Below are 26,055 nucleotides of genomic sequence, written 5' to 3' on the forward strand. Positions count from 1 at the left end.
TAGCACATATGAGACACAGAGGCACAGAGGAGAATATGGAAACAATCAGTCACCCTGACGCGGTAAATAAAGAGGACTGAGACGAACGCAAGCAATCGGCCCATTTATAGAGCAAAGAATGGGAAAACAATGAACATATATCACTCTATGAAGATAAGCAGGCAAATCAACCTGTGCACACAAAATTACATTAGTCTGTGAAACACACATGGTACCTGCTGAAGAATGAGCACCATCACTCACACAGCACCATAGCTAAAGGAGTGAAATATTCTCACAATCACTCGGGCAATTTACAACCGCAGGAAAGACCTTCAATTCAATGGCAACCATGAAGCCGCTCTATAAAGAATGAAATGTATGGCAATCTCTTTGAAAGCAGATGAGAGTTCTGAAGGTTGCAGAGAGTGCAGATATTTTGCCCTGATCTACACTCAGGATGAGGACTTCTATATAAATTGAAAAGGAAAAAAAAAAATTCTGATCACCAATTAAAATCTGAGAGTGACATACTGAGACAAAAGTTTAAAGTTCCAGTGCCTTTCACTACTGGCGACTAAAAGTTGAGAGATATGTGAAATATGTATGAAATATACAGCTGGCAATACAAAATTAAGCAACTTTATGACTAATGTAATCATTTTAATGTGCTTTCATTTGGTCATTACGTTTAAGACTTGTTAGACTAGTTTTATGATCTTAACTTGCAAGAATGAGACTGTTAAGAAAGAGTTTGTTTTATTAAAATTTCAGTAGCAAAATAAGCATTAGAATTAGCTAATTTGGTTTGGATGATGGCTCATGAATCATTTATTTCTGTATTTTAGTAAAAGGATAAATATTGCTGATTGAATTGATTCAATGAAACGGACAGTTCCCAGAAATGAATCAAAGAGCTTAATGTATTATATTGGTGCCTAATGCCTATATTTGTATATGAAATATCATATGCAGGCAATGCATGTATATATTTCGTCATTATGAGAGTATCATATACAATTGTAAAGGCTACAAGTCCCAGCATGCTTTTCATAGCTTCACAATGTCTTCATGCAGCCATAAAAATTACATTAAAAAGCCCTAAGGTGCACAGTGCTGCTGAACCTGAAGAATCAAAAGAGGAAAAAACACAGCAATGATAATTACACCCAGTGTGATGAATGAAATGTCATTGTTTGCTCAGGCTGACATACACCACCCTCCCACTGGTCACTGTAGTTTACTGTTGTAATGACAGAGCTTTCCTTTCTATGAGGACTCAAAGGCCATGTACTGTACACACTGCAGCTAAACTCAGATGTCCATTCACCTTTTAGTGCTTAATCCTGTTCTGAACACACAGTTCAGTCATTTACAGGAGTGACAGTATTCTACAGCCAAAATTTTAGACAAAAATTCTATGCAGTTTATATGGAACCGAACTGAACAACTACTTGTTGATGCCGTTTTTTAACGTGCATCAGAGAGGTTTCTCTCTTCTGTCTGTGACATAACAGGGAAAGCGGTAAAAGCCTTGACTCGTTTGTGTTGCCAGATCTTGCTAGAAAACAGCGAACAAGAACAAGCCCACAATAAACTGAAATAACTTCAAATGTTTTACTGTATGCTGAAAATAAGACCAAAATATCACGCCCCACATTTGCTTGCTTTAATAACTCCATAAACCCGAGCGCTTTATGAGCCAAACTGAAAAAGAAGCCAAAAAAATGATGCTTATAAGTGGACATGGCTAATTTATTATAAGCATAAGCAAAACACAATGCCTCCGTCGATAAAGTTAAAATTGCTGAACATAACGAACATTTTGTTGCTATAATATTTCCTTGGTCAGAATAGTGGACACCAAACACACGAGACGGCAGAACTTTGCTATGGTTACCAGGATGTCAATCATTGCAGTTTCGGGAGCGAGTCATGTTCCGTAAACACACGGAACGATAATTTATTGGACTCACTCCCGCATTGGCCAAAGATACTGAACTTTATCAAAGACACTTTCAAAGAAACTGTAAATAATCTTAATGAGTTAAACACAACACACAGATGAGCTGATAGCGGTAGAGCCAGCTAGTGTGATGTGAACTACAGGACCACAACTGACATTAAACATAGATTAGACAATATGTATCTTAAATTATATTTTTTATGATATTTGAGAAATATCTAAATTTATATATTTGCCATGTTGAAAGATTCAAACTGCTTAAAGGACCAAGTAAATTAAACAATCAAGTTAAAAATAATCAAGGTACAGTATTTTAAGGAACAGAAACTCAAGGTACAGAAACTGTTTTTATCATTTGAGAAATATTTCTAAATTGAGAACATTGTTCTCCAAAGCTGACATGGAGATGATTATTCATGCCTTTATTTCTTCTCGTTTAGATTATTGTAATTCTCTTTTTACTTGTTTTAACAAATCTTCTCTGAGTCGTCTCCAAATGGTGCAAAACGCTGCAGCCAGGCTTTTAACAGGAACCAACAGAAGGACACACATTACACCGGTCTTATCCACACTTCATTGGCTTCCGGTCAAACATAGAATTGATTATAAAATTTTAGTTTTGACTTTTAGAGCACTACATGGACAGGCCCCCAAGTATATCACATACCTTTCCTTTCAGACAGTTGCCCCCAAACTCTGGAACCCCTGTCGCTGTCGCTGCGTGTGGTCGAATCTGATGATTCTTTTAAAAAAGCAGCTAAAGACACTTATTTAGACAAGCTTTTAGTTGATTGGGCTTTTATGTTTTGTTTTTAGCTCTGATATTTTTATCTGTGTTTAATTGTTCTTTTATTTAAATTGTTGCACTTTGTAAAGCACTTTGTGATTTCTATCTGTGATAATAAAATACATAATACATGCAATAAACAGAATAATTTACCTATATATATTTTACTCAAATGTTTTAATATGAAAAGTGACATGCAGAGACTCCAGGGCGCATTTTTCACATTTCGCAAACAAATCGTTGAATCAGAGTTTTGAATTGATTCACTGAATCCGACAGTTTAAACTGATTTACAGAAACAAATCAAGGCTCAAAAAACTAGTCTAATGACAGTCTATGGGTAACTTAATGACCTATTAAAAGCACATTAAAATCATTACAATATTCACAATGTTGCAACATTTTTTATTTATTTTTATTTTATGTCAGCAAAATCATTGCAAATAAACCACTTAGTTTAACTAGCGTCACTTCATAACCCTACCCGTAAATCTCAATCCTTAATTTACAAGTTGAAAATCCCTTCAAGCACAGGCAACTCATTTAAATGCAAATACTTGGACCAATCAGCATGCAGACACCTCAGGACACATTTTTCAGGCTACCAACTTTCTGCTTAAACAGGAAGAGTCTACTACAGAAATGTGTGTACATGAAAATTTCAATTTGTCCAAAAATAATAAGCACTGATTATTTCCACAAAAAAAAAGTATAAGTAGTGTATGTCTAGTTTACTTGCTGTTAAGTGCACCAGCTGATCTGATGCCATAAACCTCTCACATTTTGCAAATCCATTTATGAGTTCTTCCTAAGAAGTGTTCATTGCATTATTCCAGGATGCTTTTTCCTGGGGGACTAATAAACAGGCATGAAAACAGGTCAGGGGTAAAAAAGGTGAGAAGGATGCGGCATATGAGTGAGTAGGAACGCGTGAGAGTTAACACGAACAGCTGAAATAAGTACAAAATTCTCATTTATTAATAGAATTTAACTATACCCCACAGTGATGAATCCCCACAGACAAACAAACAAAAACCATGTGCGCTGCATTGGCATAGTATTAGGCTACCAATGTTCCTCACAGGATTTTTGGATCACTGTGATGAGTGGACCTCTGCCACTCTAGGGGGGTTGGGGGGCATGCTCCCCCATAAGAAAATTTTGTGCTTTTTAATGTTAAATTCATCAATCTGGTGCAAATTAAACAAAGAAAAATTCAAAACTCTTTTAGTTACAGTGTCTGTCTACATTACTACTACAATAATAGTTATAATATTAATCTCATGATAGTAATAGCCATATATTGTAAAACAAATGCACTGAAAAATAAAGGAAACTTTCATAATTAGTTTTGTACTAATTTCTATACTTGAAAGAGTATATTTCTATACTTCACATTAAAGATTTGATTGGGCTAGCCCAGTGTCATTCAAGAAAAGAACCAATGGGCCGCTGATCTACGTGTTTCATCGGGTGTCAGAGAAAAAAAACTATTTACTACTACTATTTATCACGCATTAAAAATGCCCCAAACCAGTCGTCTGTATGATAATCTGAAACAAGGACTGGTGGGCCGTTGTCCTGCTTCACTTCACAGATGCTGAGTGAAAGGAGAATTATAGAATGAAAGGATACTCATTTATATGACACTTTATTCATCAGGAGAACAGCTCGTTCAGCGCGTCAAACGTCGTCCTTTCAGTTTCGGTTTTCAATCGATCAAGTTTTTTCACGTTTTCTCGATAAACCACCCCTTTCAATCCGATCGAAATTATTTGTAATAGAGCTGACACTTTGAGTTTTTAACGGGTTATGTTAAAGCCCTACTTGTTATTAATGTTTTTATTAAATATCTCTAGTGAATGCATCATATCACCGTATTATTTATCGCCATGCGAGCCACAAATTAAAGCTTGGCGAGCCACACGAGGCTCGCGAGCCGCGCAATGAATAACACCGCACTGTTCCTGCTCGCTCAGCGCTCACGGCGCCCGCGCCCGCTCGCGATATTATCTCGCCCACTTCTATGTCAAAATTAAAAATAATGACCATCACTGTCTGTATCTGACAGGACCGTTAACATTGTAAGCTAACTCGCCTCAGGCTTGCTTTCCGACGTGCGGTTCTTTGTTCGGTAGTGTGTCCAGTCGTCAGACTCGCGGTGTAAAAGACTTTGAAAACATTTCTGCCCTAACGTTACTCTGACTCGGATTGGCTGTCAGGTTTCGGCATTATGAATGATGATTGTTTTTTAAAGCTGCGAAGTTTATGGTAACTTTATAGGGGATAAATGCTGGCCTCGACCTCGACCTCCCCCCCCCCCCCAATAAATATTTTCTCATCGGATCTGCACAAATCACGTAGGTGACCCTTTTAGGTTTTAAAACGGCGAATTTCGCCGAAAGGTGAGGAGTTTTCATGCCTGAATAAAGACCTCTGCAACCTGACTCATAGAAGTTGTGTAAAGTCGGCCAATTGGAATGAAACTGCAGCCATGTCATGCAATTTCTTTGTGTGAACAAACCGTAGGAAGTCTGTGAGTGTGCCGACTGAGGCTGAGACTAATTCCAAGATAAAAGTTATGCTAGGCCACGACTGAAGCATATGTGGCCTCTCTCCATCACACCAGCGCTGTCACTAACCCGAGTAAACAGTGATCCATCAAACAGAGTATCAGAGAGCCACCTGACGCCGAGTTCCACTAACTAGCCGATTGACCCCCGAAGCATTTATAAAATGACATCCATCCCAGCCCCCCAAAAACCAAAGCACAGGACCCATTCAAAGCTTTAGAATCATTCACCACACTGCTGTCAAATATCTCAAACAAACACTCAAAACAGTCAGTCAAAAGAAAGGAGAACAGATCAGTGATGGGAAAGGATATATAAACAGCTCTAGAGGGAAATGGAGAATGATGTTAAAGTGATTCTTGTAGATGAAGGCAGAAGTAAAGCCCTTCTGCTTTACAACCGGGCCATTTCTGTGCCCTCTTAAACAGAAGAGGAACATATGTCTTTCTGAAAGAAGAGTCTGAAGGTCCAAATTAATGTCTTTCTGAATAACAGCCTGTTATCAACTGTATGGCAATCATTTGAAGCTTATTTCTAAATTATAGCCTACACACTCAAACCCACTGTGTGGAGAGCGCTGACACATTTTGACACATTCCAACACATTCAGTGAATGTTTCTTCAACTATAGGAGCATGTTTGGCCCTGTGGACGCTTAGAAGAAAAAAAGCACTTAAAATGCACTTCTCACTGTTCACTGGATTATTTCTGAAATGTAAATATTTCTGAAATATCATTTCCACCACAGTGTCATTTCTACCATATTTGTGTTGTGTTTAATAAATGCAAATATGCATATATCTATATACATACAAGAACAGCCTTTTTCCACCTTAGAAACATTGCTAAGCTACGTAACATGCTATCAGTTTCTGATGCAGAGAAATTAGTTCATGCATTCATGACCTCGGGACTAGATTACTGTAATGCTTTATTAGCCAGTTGTCCTGCGTCCTCATTAAACAAGCAACAGTTGGTCCAAAATGCCGCCGCTAGAGTTCTTACTAGATCAAGAAAATATGATCATATAACACCAATTTTATCATCACTACATTGGTTACCTATAAAGTTCCGTATTAATTACAAGGTATTGCTACTGACTTATAAAGCCCTAAATGGCTTAGCTCCAGTCTATTTAACGGATCTTCTATCGCCCTATAATCCATCGCGCTCTTTAAGATCACTAAATTCGAGGCTTTTGGTCATACCTAGGATATCCAGATCCACCAAAGGAGGGAGAGCATTTTCACATTTAGCTCCAAAACTCTGGAATAGTCTTCCTGATACTGTTCGTTGCTCAGACTCGCTCTCCCAGTTTAAAACTAGATTAAAGACGCATCTCTTCAGCCAGGCATTCATATAATACTTTTAATCTTACAGTTAAATCCGACCTCTAGTTCATAAACGCCAGAGGAGAACTGGCCCCCGACTGAGCCTGGGTTCTCCCAAGGTTGTTTTTTTTTCTCCATTAGGTCACCTGATGGAGTTTTTCGGTTCCTTGCCACTGTTGCCTTTGGCTTGCTCAGTTGGGGATATTTGGGGATATTTAATTTAATTAACCAATCAACAATACTATTGATCAGCATTACCAAACGTGGACGTTTTCCACTAGAAACAAGCATTGATGTATTATTTTAATTTAATACTGTGAAGCTGCTTTGATACAATCTGTATTGTGAAAAGCGCTATATAAATAAACTTGACTTGACTAATAAAATTGATAGAAATTAACACAATATACACTGAAATGGTCTGAATTGGTTATTATTTCACTATTCATTTAGATTATTAGAGCATTACATGAAATGTAATAATATTTGTATGATTTTTATATTTTATCTGGATCTGGAATAAAGGTAAAACAATTAATTTTATTTTTTTAAATGTGCATCTGCTAAAGGTTAGCTTTTTGCTAGGAAAACACACATACAATAGATGTCTTCAGTGCTAAAGGTTCAAATCTATAAGTTTTAGTCAAAATCAACCCCTGGGATATATAAGTGACCGTAGATGAAGGAAAAACCCCATACAGAGACACACAACATTAAGCACTAACAACATCTTACTCACAAGCTCAACCTGTGCACACTGACATGGATTTCACGTCATGTAGAGACAAATCAGAGGCTGTTAACATAGTCACACTTTTATTTTTAAATAAAGAGAGAGAAAGTTGCAGTCAGCATGTGATTCAAAGGTGCTGATGGGGGACTCACTGAGTTTCACATCCACATGCACAGTGCGCCCTCCATGGCTCCCACGGCACACAACACAGCTGCTGACACACATATCCAGCAAACACACACCTCCCATGATCTCTCAGCCCCTGGAGTTTTTTTCCCATGTTTTTTTTTGTTGTTGTTATTTTATAAAAACAGCATAAAAATATATAGAATAATATAATGTAGAAATAGTACAGTTTTATTCTATTTGAATCTAGAGCATAAATACTACAAAGGACAATTTGCACTGCTGAGAGGACTATTGTCCATCCCCTGGCCACCCTCCAAGAACTGTATACATCCAAAGTGAGATAAAAGGCTCAGAAAACCACTCTCATCCAAGATTCTTCCCACAGACAATCTACCTCCTTAACAGTTCTCCCGACTGTGTAATGATAACTATGTGCAATGCCACTTACATTTAAAAATACCCTTCCTCTTCTCATTCCCTGTTAATGTTATTGTATTTGTATACAGCACACATGTACATACAAATGTGTCTATTTCGTTTATTTATATACACAGTACATATTATTATCTTATTCACATATCTTTATTTTTTATTTTACTAATGTGTACTGTTTGTTGTCTCTGCGTACTGGAAGCTTCTTCTGTCACCACAACGTACAAAAAGTCTAGGCAATAAATCTTCTAAAACCTTCTGATTCTGATAAAAAGCAGTGGCACAGCTACAACGCTAAAAGACAAGATATTACATTTGAGAAAAGCCAATACCATCGGTTCTGTTTCGATTTATGACGTGAAAGGCACAGGAGGACCTAAAAATCAATACAGCATCTTTTTTTTCATTTAGTAATTATTAAAGAATAAAGAAAATCCATATTTCACAATTCTTTGTTGGGGTGCCAAGCTTCAGAATAATTCCACACATACAGTAAAGAGGGATGTTCAGTTAGAGATGTGTCATGGCTGAGTCAGCTCTGAGTAGACTTATGGGATTTATGGTGAGGACAATTCCTATCGACAATAGGTAATAAAAAGACCCTCAGTCCCTATACATGGGGATGGGTGGTCAATTCGTTCTCAAGGCCCTTGGTGAATACAATTCTTATCACACTGAAGAAGAAAAAAAAGTTAGAAACAGATGTACTGGATAAATCAAAACAGGTTCCAAAATATTTTGAATATATAATTATGGGCCAATAACGATGTTTGTATCAGCAAACATCTCTAATTAGTAATTACAACAAAATAAAGTCCTTAGGACAACAAGAAAATGATCCAATGTACTGTAATAATCTAACATCAATGAGACAGAGGTTAAGATGAGAACATCCAATTAAAAACCAGCAGGGATGTGGGTATATCTGGCCTAATCTTTAAGGCAGTGGCCTAATAATGATCGTCAACAAAGGCCTAGAAAGTGTTCCTTCTCTCTCTGTTGTATCCTTCGGCTCCATCTCTCATTCTTTAGAGGCAGGTTGGCTGATTACAGCAGGCTTCTGAACAGCCTAATTGTCTTCTAAGTGTTGTAATAATCACAGCGAAAGTGAAGGGGTGTCCACCCCACCGCTGGCATGGGTTACAGATGCATGGCTTTAGCACCATGTACGACATATATATATATCAGGGTTTCCGTTGTCCGGTAATTGCCGGACATTGGCCGAAAAAAAAAAGAAATGTCTGACAAAATTAAATCTCTCCGGTCAAATTGTCCGATTAAAATTGCCTAATAATCCCGCCCCCCTAACACAATCTGAATTTGAGAATAAGCCTAAAATGTATAAAGCAAAAATACACCGACCTTTGGCTATGTTATAAAGGAACAGGCTCTACCGTTTGAAAGTTATTAAACATTATTACATGGCTCGGATGAATTCCAATGTGGAATGCGGTCTGTTATTTCTTGATAACAGACCGCTGCGAAGCACTAGCGGCGCCAGGATTTTGATTGTAGGTGGGCCTCCAGAAAACTGGATGGGCCAGTTAAAAAAAGCCAAAAAATAAAAAAATAAATAAAAACGGGTTCCCCTTCATCTCCGTTTCAGCGCTTTTCTGGGCATTGAGGACAGCGACTCAGTAGCCTAACTGAATTTAATGCGTAATAGGTTAAAAAAAAAAAAAAAACTTAAACAGGATTTGATTTTGTTTTTTTTTAATACAATTACAATTTCATTTAATTTATTGTTTAATAAAATTATAGGCCTATTATTTTTAGTTTATTAACAGCAACAACAGCTGTAAAGATGAAGTTGACGATCGCCATCTCCGTAGTGAACGCGCCTATAGAGAGAAATGCACATCATGGATTACATAATCAGAGTGTAGCCTATTTCTTTTCGTTTTAAATTGTTAAAAAGACATTTCAAGCTTTCTTAAGATATATTTCATGTCTGTGAGGCCTATGCTGAGTTTCGTTAAATTAGGATGAGATGCGCTCCTGTTCACAAGCAATGCAAGTGACCGCGCGGGCGCCTGCATGATTAGGCCTATCGTCTGCTATATTTGCTTCTTTTTTATTAAATCCAGGCAATTGGTTGATAAAAAAAATTATTAAAATTAAGATACAATTTATACAAAACGAAATTCACTTCAAAAAAGTCTTTCTACTTAACAAAACTTAATTAAGTGGTCAAAATCATGTCTGACCCGCTCCATGTCTCTCGATATTGCGCATTCATATCTTACTTGTGCGGTTCACTTTTCATAATCAACATAAATTAAAAAATAACATTATAATATTTTAACAAATATTAAACTAAATGAGCTTATTTAACCCATTTAGGCCTAAAACGCCTGCTAAAAAAGGACTTAAACACACACAGATGTGTGATCCGGTTTTAATGGGTTAATGGCTACAACACGTATAGTAGACCTAGACTCTCTATTTGTACAAATTGCTGCACATTCATTTTATTCAGAATTTTGTACAGATAAGTTGAAAGGCATTTGTTTGTGCATGCATAGCAAAACATATCTGCAACATTTATCAAGTTCACTGATAATTATGCGCGCATTTATTAATTATTATCTTAATGAATAATGAAACAAGGATGAAGCATATAAACTGCGTTGTTTGTTTAGAATGGAATGGATCGCAAATAGATCCGAATGAAGAAACGAACCATATATAGAAAATGTTTTTTTTCCGTCTATTTGAAAGCTAATAAACATGTTGCATTCGGCCTGATTATGTCATTTTTTAAGTTACATAGCCTGCCTCCAGTTTTCCTCAACTTGACTAATTAAGAGGCGATATTTGATCGGCATATCATCAAAATGTCTGGAAAACGAAACCTCTGCTGGTCACTTTGACCGGCACCATTTTTTTCTACACTGTAAAAAAAAATTACATCCCGAAGTCAAACATTTCAAGTGCATAACATCTACATTTTTCAATTAGTCTGACGTATTATTTCTCATTGAGCCAATGTTAACAGACTATTGCAACAAGAATTTCACTTGGGCCAATTGAAAAATTTAGATGTTATCGGTCACTTGAAATTTTTGATTTGGGAGGGTAACATTTTTTTTATCTGTATATATATATATATATATATAAGGAATAATTGACGATTATTATGTAAGGAATTATGTAAGGAATAATTGAATAATGGCCGTTGAATTATTAGAAAAATAATGCACACCCGAGGTGGTAATGCGGTCACGACGCGAAGCGTCAACGGCCTGTCAATAATTCAACGGCCTGAAGTCAATTATTCCGCTTATACTACAGTTACCACACCTCGAAACATTGTTCAGATTATGTATTTCAAGACGTTTGTAAAGTTTTTGTCATTAAAACGCTCTTGTATGTAGGACTAATTTCTTACGCATCTAATCCCATGCCTCCGTTGCTAATTCCAAAACGTCATTTTAGAGTTAGTAACGGAGGTTTGAGCCACTGATAGCAGACTAATGCTGGGGACACACGACTAGCTGACACATTCTCTGACTGTTTTCATCGCAGCATATTTTAAACACCGACTTTGAACACAGACTGAATGCGCTGAACACGTGTTTGGACATGATCAGTCATAAGAATCAAATAACATTCATAACCGGCCTTAAAGTGTGTCCCTGGCTTTATGCAGTTATTAATGCATTTATTAGAGAGAGATGTGCAATAATGAGACAGAAAAGCATGTGCGTCAATATTATTATTTATTTATTAATTCAATTTTTTTTAATTAATTCGTTCATTCTTTTGTTTCTATTATTGACAGATGACAGTAGACTAGCCAAATAAATGAAACACAAAGCCCTTTTAACAAGTAGGCCAATCAATAATTATTTATTTGTTAAATTATCTGCAATAAAAATCCGTGCTGCAGGACTATCCATTTATTTTGCCTATATTCAGTTTAATTTTCTATTGATTATATAGGACTATATACTTTATTTATTAAAATTAAACTGCATGTTTCCATTGATTGTGAAGCTAGACATTGAAAATTGCAGATCAAGCGCATGGGGCTAAATGTTTTTTCTTGTTATGAATTGTATCCTATTTTCCGTTATTACAGTTGAACTGTAATGCGGTCAAGACCTGCCTGGAACTACTTTAGCTGTGCGTTTCCCTGAAAATAATGCACACCTTAGAACGTTCATCAACCAATCAGATTCAAGCATTCAACGGCCCTGTAGTATAAATATATATATATATATACAGGGATGTAGTGGAGGCTAAACGCACGTAAATGCCGTTTACGCACCTCCCAAAATTCGGAAATAGCGTTTGCCCACCTCCAAAGTGCGTTTATCCACCTCTAAATTGTGTTTATCCACCTCTAAATTTCATGTTATTTGAGCGGACTTTGCTTTTCCAGTGCGTGATCGCCGATCGGTACATGATTCGAGCATTTGGGCCGTTAACGACTGAGCAGAACGCGCAGTGCAAACACGGAGCAGAACATTGAGCAGAGAGCGCAGCGCGCCGACACACACACATACACGCACACAACAAAGAGAACGGCGCACACACGGAGCAGAAAACACACGCTCGTGAAGTTACTAAACAAGCTGCGCGAAAATGAAACTTGATCTCTGCCGAAATAGGAAATCATTAAAACGAGGCAAAAAAAGTGATTTAAAAAAAAAAAATTATTACAGGCAGATGGTTTAATGTAGGGAGCATGTCAAAACCCAACTGTACAGGAGATTCAGAGGGAATCAAGCCTGCACCAGGTTAAAGACTTTTCCCTCTACAGGGAAACACTGATCCACATTTTTCTGATAGACCAAACAACTAATCAATTAATCGAGGAAATATTCAACAGATTAATCGACTATGAAAATAATCCCAAATCCCTAATCATTATGCACAAGTGCATTGCATTGGAAGCCCTGGATATAAGCCTCCATCTCGATCTCTCTTAAATATTTTTGTTCTCTCTGTTTTGTCATTTAGTAAACATTATAGATTTCAACCATATTATTCCTTCTTGAGTCTCTTTAACAATAACTTAGATTAATGTATGAATTGAATAGTGATTGTGTGACCTATGATGAGGGAACAACCAGTGATACCCTTGGTAGTACCATCAAATGATAACCTATAGCGATGTCATCAGGATACACATACACCGGTAGGCAGTGGCCCACCTTACTGGGTGACCAAGTTGTGGTCCACCAGAATTTATAGTTTACCCACCTCTTTTTTTACCACTACACCACTGTATATATATATATATATATTAGGGCTGTAAACATAAATGCGTTAACACATGCAATTAGTTCAAAATCCTTAATGCATTAAAATAATTTAAAGCAAATAAATTACTGAATACGTGAAATTGCGTCATTAACGTAATTTACATCACACAGCCAGCTGATCTTAGAAGTCGGGAGTTTATCACACTGGTAACCCTGATAGGTTTCTATCCTGAGTTTTCCGTCTAATGATCCAGTAGGCAAATTCCTTCAAACAAGCAAACCAGGCTGATTACATCAGAGTTGGTGTTTTTAGTGAATTATTCATTCCAGTGTGTGCTTCGCTTTAAAACATGAGCTCATTTTCTGTGATTGTTTTTGAAGAGCGCGAAATACAGACTTTAAAGAATGTCAAAACATCACACCGCTGTAAGGCCAGATTTTAAGCAAACTACTTTCTCTGTTGGATAAAGCAAACCAGATGATCGCTAGTAAAGTTTTGATGGATATGGATTGCAATCAAGGTAAAGACAATTGCAGTGGCGTACATGAGTCGTACAGTAAGCACGCGTGATTCCGTTATATTGATGCCCAACTAAATCGTGTATGTGTGCTCTCGATGCACTGATCGCACATTGTATTTATGCACAGACACATTTCAGTACATTCACGTTGTTTCCACACACTTTCAGGATGTTTTGATTTGCCATGTGCGTGTTGCTGCATTTAGTAATTTGATATACTCAATGTGGTCCTGTCCGGTATTGCAACTTGACTTGTCTAAAATGTAAACAAGCTCTCTGCTGTTGCACTGAACACATACTATACACTGAATTCTGAAAAGTTTCTTTCTGCAATGTTTTTTTTTTTCATGGGTCCTTAGGTGTGCATACATTTATGAATAATATGGACTCATATCATTTGGTGTCCTTTTGGAGTCTCCCAAGTGTCCTTATTTGAAAAGACACCTAAATTTACCTTGAAATAAGCTTGCAGAAAAAACAGTTTTGTGAGAATCACCCTTCAATCTGATGGTTTACCTTGCTGGATATAGCAAAAGATGACGAAATGAACGTGTTAAACAAGATAAATGCTTAATTTCACAATAAAGGTGTGAACCGTGCGATTACTCGCAACTACAACAGTATACTGTACTCTGATCTAGAAACTGATATGACATTAACCAAAAGTAAATGATATGTATTAACTTGAACCATAAAGTACCTTGAGGATGTTTTTATTTGCATGTATGTGTATAGTAAAAAAGTAATCTGAAATAAGGCTGTCCCATCAGTGCTCTAGCAAAAAAACAACCTTTGAAAAGTTGCTAAATGCTTCTGGAAAGAAAGAATAAGCTAGACTTTTTGATATCTCAGGTAGAAGAGGTTGAAACAAAGCACACTGATCTGATCCATAGGGAAAAACAGTTCACCCAGGCTAACAACCTCGGTGTCTACAGCTTTCTGAGCAAATCATTTCATGATTCAGTGACTTCATACAAACGTTGCGAAAGAGCAAACATGAAAAGCAAAGGAGGGTCTTTTAAATTATAATTGTGGATTTCCCAGAGGCTGTTCGAAGGCTTTCTTCTCTGTATATTTCCTGAATAGAACCGCTTTGAAAAACATACACAAAACACTCTCTTTTCCAAAAATAGCACTAAATAAATTGGGTAGCTAAACAAAAAGGTAGCAGTAACCTCAAAACAACCTCTTGTTGCAGAAGACACTGCTGGAGCTCTGTATTGGGGATGATGATGATAATGGTTACAACATTTAACATTCGGCTGTTTGCGTGTGCAATGGTGAAGACTTTTGGACCTCCCGTAGAGAAGACAATAAAGGAGTCCATCTCTCTGCCTCCTGGAGGCGACATTCCCTTCGATTCTGGACAAATTTCTCGAAGCATTGCAAGACTTTTTTTCCCCAAGATCAATAGAACCCCACTAACGTTCGATTGCAGTCCTCTGGACCACACACATTTTCAAAGAATTTGCTTGGGGAAAAAAAGCACAAGGTGAATGACAGGGGGTTACAGAACGACCAGAATTCATATAGAGAGAGGAGCTGTGTTGACTCTCTCACATTTGATGGCTTATCTATTACTCTGAGAGCTGGAGGAAGAAAGACCTTTTTATTCCTGTAGTAGATGGAATAAGAATGAGTGAGTCTAACAGTCCTTGAGCACTTACAGATGTGGCCTTTAAAAATGCGCGTCTCAGAGAGAAGAATGCCGCGAGCACTTCCGAAATTCTGCGGGATCGTGCAGAAGGGGGATTAGGTGTTGGACGCAGGAAATACTAAAACCTGTAGATGGCAGTCGTGTTTCATATGGCCATACTGAGTTGACGAAGTATGACGAAGACAATGTTTTCTTTTGCCAGTTACATAAACAGTCACATATTCTTCATAAAAATCTGACTCAAACGCGCATCATTTGTCTTTTTTTTTTTTCTGTGTACTTACAGAAGAAGAGATGTGATGTATGATAACTGAGTCTTATAACACAATAATTTGCGAAGACCTTTGAAGAGACCGAGAGCATTTGCGCAATATCATTATCTAATTTTACATTTAGTTCCTTTTTGCATCTTAACGTTTTAAATAGCTTTAACATGGTTGTAATGCGCTTTTCTGCATTACTGTACAGTACTTTTTATATTATCATGTTTCCCTTATAGGCGTCGATTTCGAGGGGGACGGTGGGTACGCACCCACCAGATTTCGTCATGAGTCATTTTGTACCCACCACTTTTATCTTCCGTCCATATTAATTTGACTTTTGGTTCGATTTTTTTTTACCGTTTTCAGTGGTTATGAGGAGCAATATGAGAGAGAAATTTGGTAATCATTGTCTGACCCAACAAAAAAAACATTATAATATTCATTTTATTTTAATTTTCGTGTTCGCATTTATGAGGGAAAAAACAACGTGTCAGTTCTCGTTTACGGACGTGAGCGCTCTGAAAGCGGCACTAAAAGACTGCTTCACAACTTTCACAGAGACCTCAAACAGAACAGCTGCCTTTCTTTAAATTGAATTTCGTTTTGTATTAATTATATCTTAATTTTAATCAATGTTTCATAAACCAATTGCCTGGATTTAAGAAGTAAATATAGCAGACAATCACGACATTGGAGGCGCCGGCGAGTGAACTGGAGTTCGTCTCATAAATGAACCTCGGTGTATAATGCACATTCACATTCACAGCATATTTAGACACATTTAGACGCATTCATAATCATTACTTTTACCGGTTCTTTGTGGCAAGCTTTATGCGTGCGGTCGTGCGCTTGAGTGCGGCTATATTACCTAAATGCTCATTATCCTGTAGGCTATATAGGCCTAAGTAGGCTAATTAAATTAATATAAAGGGGCGATTTGTCCACGAATTACTTAAATGAACAACTAGCCTACTAGTCGACTAGAAAAAAAAAAACTTTTAGTCAGAAGCAGCCCTTATTCCACATATTTTCGAACCAGGCAACAGGACATCTGTGTTGAGCGAGGGACCCTGCGGAATGAACGAGCGGAGCGGGGAAATTTTATTCAGAAATGCGCTCTCCACTCACGAGCTCTGATCGGAACAAACCCCGAACCTCGCTGTCTGCTGAACTTGCGCAGAAACATCAAAATATAATATTTTCTAAAGAAGAATTTTAAAACTTTATTGGTGGTAGTTGAGAAGAATTCCTCTTTCCATATCTAAATCATTTTGAGCCCAATATAAATGTAGGCTATCATATTGTTATTCTTATTATATAAGAATAATATGTTGTTTTTTTTTACAACATTTTTAACATATAGAGAATATAAGTTTAGCGTGTTGTGTGTATTTCCTAATTATAAGCTTTTGGTGAAATTGCAACAAAACTAAAAGTGCATAAAAACATAAAAAACGTCATTACTTTTTAAATTCTTATTCACTCTTTGTTTAGCGATGTTTATAAATATACTTTTTTTTTTGCATTTTGTTGACAGAGCTTTCCCTATCCGATTTTTTTTTTCCCCGTTCAAAAAAAAATTCCGTAAACATGGCGTCGTCTCAAGAAATATCTGCCAACGCTATCTCACGACCAATTCGTACGAATTCGTACGAATGATAAAAAGATGGCTAATTCGTACGAATTCGTACGACCTCACTCGTACGAATTTGTACGATTTGTCTAAACCCACGTGATGGGTAGGTTTAGGGGCGGGGTCAGGGGTAGGTCATTCGTATGAATTCATACGAATTGGGCAATTCGTAAAATATGTACGATTTTGCAAAAATCGTACGAATTCGTACGAGTGAGGTCGTATGAATTCGTACGAATTAGCCACCTCGTAGAATTTGTACGTTTTCCCGTGAGATCGGGTTGTATCTGCGTACACACGAAACCACTGAAACCGACTCAAAACGATGTAGCCTAGTATACATACCAGACCAGGCGCTGTAATTCTGCCACAGACATACACTAAAAACGGAGAAGAAGACTTAAAGCATGGGCATAAACCTTGCGTGCTGTATACAACAATAATATTAGGCACAGTAGCTTCTTTTTTTCTTTTCTTTTTTTATCAAGAACTTTGTTGAACAATATGAACAACCATAAATGGTCTGGTACAAAATATGAGTCACGATATTCAATAGTTAGCGGACGCATAAAGCTTGCCACAAAGAACCGGCAAAAGTAATCATGTGTCAAATAGAGCAAGGAGACATTTTAATTGTTTATTAATAAACTAGTGTTTTATGTGTCAGTCAAAGATGTTGACAATGCTGACTCGTCATCTTCGCAGATGAACGTGCCTATAGAGAGAAATGCACACTTCATACGGATTACATAAGAGAGTTGTCTGTTTCTTTTCGTTTTGAATTGTTTTGTTTAAAAGTGGACATTTCAAGCTTTCTAGATACATTTCTGAGTTTCGGTTCATTTATGAGACGAGCTCAGTTCACGAGCAATGCAAGTTATATCGCGCCGGTGCCTCCATTTCCTGATTAAATCGTCTTAAATGCGTCTCCGTGTGGACAGAAACCAATGTAATCTTCCTGATTTAATCACGTAAAACACAAGTCTAAACACAAGCACCACTCTTCTGAATGATGGTAACCACAAACCTCCAAGAGTTTGTAAACCAATTGTTTGTAAAACATATTTAATACTTTACTTACAAATTCAAAAAAAAAATTTTTTTTACAGTGTATAAATAAAACGACATGAAGGAAGTTATTTCCAAAATGTAATTTATTGCACAGTCTTTGTTTTAGCTGCTTTGTTTTAGCTGCTACCAATTGACACAGAGTCAAGAATTTACAAACCACCCACCCCCCAGGTCTGCCGATTCTTTATCAACCCCCAATGCTAATCGATCTCCTCTCAGGGAATCAAAAGAAAACCGTTTTTTCCTGTTTTCACCAGCGCGTGGGCGGGGTTTTAATCACTTGCAGTTCCTTTGTTTAAATGCTATTTAAGCAAATCTACTATAGGGGAGAGCGGGGCACAAAGTAACGCTTTTTGACTTTCTCAGTTTGTGTAAATCTATATGGTTCAGAGTATTTATTTTTTCCCACATTCATTTCCCACATGTCTAGTACAATTATGTGTTTTTGTTTCATCAATACAGTATATACTTTTTTTCTTGATATACCCCGAAAGAATGGAAGTGAAATGTGACAACATGCCCCATAGGTGGGGTACATTATAACATGTGCAGGGGCACAATTGTAACATGACCATATGACAGCTTAAAATGTTATCTGATCTAATAAAAAATATACAAAACAAAACAATATTTTCTAAATAAAATACAATTAAAAAACTTTTTCATATAAAATAATGGCAATTTTTAATAATTAAATATAAACTAATTTTTGAGTTTTGACTACGAACACACAGCTATACAACATAGTTCAAAACAAATAAATAATTAGTAATTTCTGAACATTGACTCTCAGTCTTTATTCACCTTTTTCTCACGTTTTCTCAATAAAATTAATAAAAGTATAGAATATAAAAGCATATTTCTAATAGGGGTACATTGTAACGCAGTGTTACAACATGCCCCCGCCTGCACAACTGGGATTTAAACCCTGCTAGTGTCTTCTGCTAGTTAGCGAAGCATTAAATAACTATCTCAACTGTTAAATAACATCTTGGAGATTAAAATAATATCAGATTTGTCTTATTTTAAATAAACACAAAAAAAAAAATAGAGATGAAAAATTAACTTAAAGGGTTAGTTCACCCAAAAATGAAAATTCTGTCAGTAATTACTCACCCTCATGTTGTTCCAACCGCATAAGACCTTCGTTCATCTTCGGAACATAAATTAAGATATTTTTGATGAAATCTGAGTGCTGGATCACTTGTCCATAGGCTGCTAGGTGACCGAAACTTGCTGGCCCAGAAAAGTTATTAAAGAGATCGTTAATATAGTCCAAGTGACTACAGTGGCTTAATCTTAAGTATATCAAGTGACGAGAATACTTTTTGTGCGCACAAACAAACAAAAATAACGACTTTATTCCACTATTCATTTTCTTCTCTCTGGGCCTCGTAGTGTTTTTGCGCAGCGCGTCTGTGTTACACGTCATCACGCATCACACACATGACCAGCGTCGGCCAATAGTGAGCCTACGTGGTGACGTGTAACACAGACGCGCAGCGCAAAAACACTACGTGAACCAACTAGAGGCCCAGAGAGAAGGAAATGAATAGTGGAATAAAGTCGTTATTTTTGTTTGTTTTTGCGCACAAAAAGTATTTTCGTCGCTTGATATACTTAAGATTGAGCCACTGTAGTCACTTGGACTATATTAACGATCTCTTTAATAACTTTTCTGGGCCAGCAAGTTTCGGTCACCTAGCAGCCTATGGAGAAGTGATCAGCTCTCAGATTTCATCAAAAATATCTTAATTTGTGTTCCGAAGATGAACGAAGGTCTTACGCGGTTGGAACAACATGAGGGTGAGTAATTACTGACAGAATTTTCATTTTTGGGTGAACTAACCCTTTAAGTAAGAAATTTACTTTTGCTATGGTTTAATATAAATGTCTATGGATATCTTCCAAAAAATAAATAATTTTGGCGGATTTTTTTTCTATATAGTGTTGATATGGCAACTAGTAAATACACAAAGTTTCGTCATCCAAGCATGTGCAGAAGTATTTAAAACAAGAGTGTTACAACTAACCCCGCGTTAGGTTGTGCCCCACGCTCCCCCTACATACGCTTAAGTTATTTCAAATTAATGTTTATAACTTAATTTGTTGATATCGCGTAACTTAATTTGACATATGTTGATATAACCAACTGACACTGTAGCCTAGTAGATTAGATTGCATGCCAGGAAGAGGCTTATGCTTTGTATTAATGAGCGTTTACTATAATATAGCCACACTCAAGCGCACGACCGCACGCATAAAGCTTGCCACAAAGAACCGGTAAAAGTAATGATTATGAATGCGTCTAAATGTGTCTAAATATGCTGTGAATGTGAATGTGCATTATACACCGAGTTTCGGTTCATTTATGAGACGAACTCCAGTTCACTCGCCGGCGCCTCCAATGTCGTGATTGTCTGCTATATTTACTTCTTAAATCCAGGCAATTGGTTTATAAAACATTGATTAAAATTAAGATATAATTAATACAAAACGAAATTCAATTTAAAGAAAGGCAGCTGTTCTGTTTGAGGTCTCTGTGCAAGTTTTAAAGCAGTCTTTTAGTGCCGCTTTCAGAGCGCTCACGTCCGTAAACGAGAACTGACATTAGTGCCGCTTTCAGAGCGCTCACGTCCGTAAACGAGAACTGACACGTTGTTTTTTCCCTCATAAATGCGAACACGAAAATTAAAATAAAATGAATATTATAATGTTTTTTTGTTGTGTCAGACAATGATTACCAAATTTTTCTCTCATACTGCTCCTCATAACCACTGAAAACGGTCAACGGAAGTTAAAAGTGGTGGGTACAAAATGACTCATGACAAAATCTGGTGGGTAGCCTACACGTACACTGTCTTTGTATTTCTTTAGAATATTGCTACTTTCAGAAAAAAATGACAATTATGAATCAAATTATTATGAACAAATAATGAAACTATGTCAAAATTCGACAACACAAAGAATGATCAAAAAGCGATATAACGCACATCTCAGGTTAAATTAATTATATAAAAAACAGGGAACATTTTGTAAAAGCAAAACTGAACAAAATGCGTAATTAAAATAATTGTATTATGTGTTACCAAATATTTAATACCACTTCCCCATAATGTTGTAATTATTTTTTAAAACAACATCTGTCAAACTGTCAATCAGATACCTCTTATCTGGTCATTTTTATTTTATTTTAGAAGTCATAACTGTTGATCACCCTTTATATGGAATTTGTGAATATGAATATTTAGAAGATTTACAAACTGTCGGCAAGACCTCAAACCAACCCCAGACATTCTGAGACTAACGTGGAAAAATCTTTATGCTTAATGCATTAAGACAGTTCAATTAAAATATTTATTAATAATGTAATGGTAAATCAGATGCGCCCAAAATATAAATGCTATGCGTTGTGCTGCAACATTACCTCACAAGAAATATCTGCCCAAGAACAATCACACAAGAAATATCTGCACGAATTAAGAATCTGGGTAAGTCGCATTATTTAAGCCTTTCATTATGTTAGGATGATTTTGTGTATATATATATAAAAAAAAAATACTGCTGGGTTTTTACAGGCAGAGTCACGTGTATTATGCTCACACTAAATTCTCTGTTGCACTTATATAAATGCGCATTGCATGCACAATCATCTTAATAGTTGTACAAAAAAGTTATGCGCTCGCAAGAACGTCACGTTGCTGTTTTAATAAAAGCAATGTTAAATATTCTGCATGCACTCATCTCCTGGAAACCACAGCAATGACAAAGCATATAAAAATTCGTAAACGTTGTCCAAAGCCCTTCTTGTCTTAAGACAACTTTGATGAACCTTTAATGTCTGTATAATACAGTAGCCTACTGTAAATATTTGTGTCTATTTACTATTTATTATTTATATTTTATTGTGGATGTTTTCTCACAATCATGACGTAATGTGAAGTAAAATAAAAAATCTAATGTAAAGTTGTTTTTTTCTGCGCCACCTGGTGGATATTCTGTGAAGCGAAACACATTGAGGGATTTTTTAAGTAGGCCCCCCCGAAAGCACTTGCAGAATTCTGCGAGACTATGCGAGACGAATTGCCGAATGCCGCAGGAGAAAACGCACGTTTTTAAAGGCCACATCTGTAGCATAGATGAAAAAGCAAACATGGTGAGCTTTGAGGGATGGATTGTCTTTTTCAAGGAATGAAGAACAATTTTTTTTTTCCATATATTATATAATCATATATTATATTATTAATACACAGTATATAATTGTGAATACTTTTAATTATAAAATGATAAATATAATAGTATAAATGGTATACATATATATGATTTTATAAAATATTTTAGGGCAGAAAAAAATATTTGAAGCCGAATGAAGAAATATCTGAAGTAACCTTTAGCTATGAGTTTAAGATGAGCAGTCATTTGATGATACAGACATGTGAAAATGTGCACTTATATGAGAATTTAAAGAATGAATTTGAAGTATAAATGTATTGAATGAGACCAAAGTCAGACACATGGTTTCCTTTTTGTGATAACATACGGTGATTCCATCAAGTAAGACTTTTTCTTGAATCAACATCCTTACATCAACCCATAAAACAATCAGATTTTAAACTTAATTTTGCTACAGTAACTCACATCAGCCATAAATATCCACTGTGTATGCAAATAATGTTCAACATATTCACTCACACACTTGAGCACTGCCTTCATTTAAAATAAACCTCAATCTGTCATTAGGAAACTTAAACCACACAGAATATAACCTTTATGGTCGTTTATGTCCATCAGTAACAGAGAATCTGAGCTAAGTGGCCCTCATGGGCTTTCTTTAGTTTTACAGTAAGTGCTACAATGGTACGTGAAAGCATCCGTACTTCAGAGTATTGATGTCCTAAGTGCAGCTATAACAAAACACTGGATTCAAGCAAATAATAAGAGTGTGCGTTTATAGACCCTAAACACAGAATGGGTTTTATAAAGTTTGGAGAGGATTTGTCACAGATGGCTGGCAGCTGGCACGGTGACCTTAAGGTGCTACAAAAACACAAAATATGGCACAGATGACAGTTCAGTTTGCCCCAGCTTAAGTCTAGAAACAACACAAAACACAAAACGATGGGTTTTGAGATGTGCCAACAGCAGTACAGCGTTTTAAACAGATTTATGTACACAGGTGCACAGATACAAATGCTAGTGGCGCTTTTTTCACCACCTGTTAATCATAATACAGTAGATAGGATAGGGGGAAAAAACTTCACACAAAAGCTTTATTTTTATTTGACAGTAGTCCTCTTCTCCCTGAACATAGCACATACTGAACCGTACCGAAACCATGAACCTAAAACGTGATACAAACCGAACCGTGAGCAATTTGAACCGTTGCACCCCTATTATTTACATAATGTCTACATTTTGTTATAATGAGAGAATTTGCGAGCGTGCAGAACTCAGCACTGGACAAAAACTCCGGCTTTGAGTGGTGAGAGGATTCTAACTTAAACACCTCTGATTGGCCTGCGTTCAAGAAAACAACGCATATGTCTGTGATTGGCTACATTGCTCAACGCTGCAAAAACAGGTTGTAAATAGAAAACTTTGACACTCTCCTGAGTGCAAACACACATAGGCACTGGATCCTTTGCCAAGTTAAGTAAAGTAGGCTACATAATCAAATTAACAAATATTACACCATTTAAAACATTATTAAAAATACATACTGAGTTACTAAAACAATCTTTGTCAAAGAATACACTTGTTTGTTCACAGTTTGAACGTTCTTGTTAACGTTTGTTTAATTTCAAGATCTGAGGTGAATTATCCATTGTTGCTTGGCTACAAAGCTGGGAGCACTAAATGATAATCGAAGTCACATTACACGCTTTTAACATTAAATAAAGCACATAAACGGTACTATCATTGCCACACTTCGTGTTTGTTGTTCCAGCCGTGACGTCGCAGAAAAATAGAAACCGTTTCTAAAATAGAATCGTCACGTGTCGCCGTCACGGCTGGTTAGGACAAAAACTCTGATTAACATGGAAAAGATACCTTTTATCCAGTGTCGTGGCGTCGCGGCACGTGTAGTTAGGAAACGGTGTAAGCCTTGTCTATTTACCTTTGTTTATTGTTCTTTCTTATTCTGTTCATTGGTTATTTTATTTATGAATGGATTTTGTTGTTTTCATGAAACTGTTGGCTGACAATAAATCACATTTAACTAATCTTAACTGTCAGATAATGTTTTATCCCATGTATTGTAAAATGATGTAATTTGAGAGTAGCCACTAAGGTCCACTCAGTTTAAAATGTGTGGCCTCGCCATTGCTTCAGTTATATCAAGAGAAGCTTGAGTCCTACATATGTTTCATTGGCTGAGAGTATTTGTCATGGTGTTAGAGGCGAGGGTGTGTGTGACTACAAATAAACCACAGGGAGGCAAAGTTCATTGAGTTGCTTCTTTCCTGCACTCAGAGACGAATAGACATTTGAAAGGTAAACACAGTGAAAAAAGTCATTTTAATCACTGAGTCTCATGGGTTTTACAGTAGATTCTGAAATACCAGCATGAGTGTGTTCCCTCCCACATAGGAGGAAAGACAGATGGGAGGTGGGCAGAGTGTTTGCCGAGACTGTAAAACTCAGGAGAGATGAGACAGAGGTTTAGCAGTGGACTGAGATAACACAAAGCCCTGGGCAAAGAGTTCTTTCTCACATGCACACATATTTAACATCCTACCCAAAGATATTCTCCCTCTTAAGAGAATTCACGCTGAAACTGTACAGCTATGTTTCCATGCTTACACACACCCGCACTGTGATAGAGGAAGTGCTGTACAGTGAAACCATCTGTTTAATTTCCTCTGTAATTCACCCTCATGTTGTTCCAAACCCGCAAGACCTTTGTTCATCTTCAGAACACAAATGAAGATATTATTGATGATATCCGAGAGCTTTCTGACCACCGACAGACTGCAACGTTATAACCACTTTCTAGGCCCAGAAAGGTAGTAAAGACATCGTTAAAATAGTCCATGTGACTAGCGTGGTTCAACCTTAATGTTATGAAGCGACAAGAATAAATTTTTGTGCAAAAAAACAAAAATAACTTTATTCAACAATTTATTCTCTTCCATGTCAGTCTCTTACGCTGTTCACGTCAGTCTATCGGTACGTTTAATTTGTGTTCCGAAGATGAACACAGTTCTTACAGGTTTGGAACAACATGAGGGTGAGTAATTAATGACAGAATTTTCATTTTTGGGTGAACTAACCCTTTAAGGGAGACTCACAGACTCTAATCTCAGTACTGTACAGATGGAGTCTACCGGTCAGTGGTCCTGTTAGCTGACTAAGTTTGGATGGTCCACTAGCTATTTTTCAACATTTTGGTAATCAAGCTTCATTTACATGTCAATCTAGGATCAGTCTGTGTGACACAAATACATGCCACTAACATTCAAAAAAGAGCTAAGTTTCTTAATTAACCACATCCGAATTACAGGGGAACTAAAACACAATAGGAAGTAATGGTGATAATAACAGTAATAACACTTAAAACTGTTGAAGTAGTTACAAGGGGGGAAACAGTGATGTTAGTTTGTTGTTTTGTTACTAGGGCGCAGCCATCTTGAGCTTCAACGGTCTGTGACGTCAGTGGCATGATAGGCTACCTTGACAGCTCCAGCAAAATGGCATATCAAGAGCATAACAGATCGAGAGGGGGGTATATATATATATACTGTATATATATATATACAGTATATA

At 36.7% G+C, this 26,055-nt stretch overlaps 1 protein-coding gene across 48 annotated transcripts in view; it reads right to left on the minus strand.

Annotated features, from left to right (window-relative positions):
• The window catches only part of caska (calcium/calmodulin-dependent serine protein kinase a), a 175,103-nt gene that overhangs the window by 60,043 nt on the left and 89,005 nt on the right, over positions 1 to 26,055 (minus strand). The window lies entirely within an intron of this gene.

This window comes from Abramis brama (assembly GCF_963993115.1).
Source record: "Abramis brama genome assembly, chromosome: 8".
NCBI classification, from domain to species: domain Eukaryota; kingdom Metazoa; phylum Chordata; class Actinopteri; order Cypriniformes; family Leuciscidae; genus Abramis; species Abramis brama.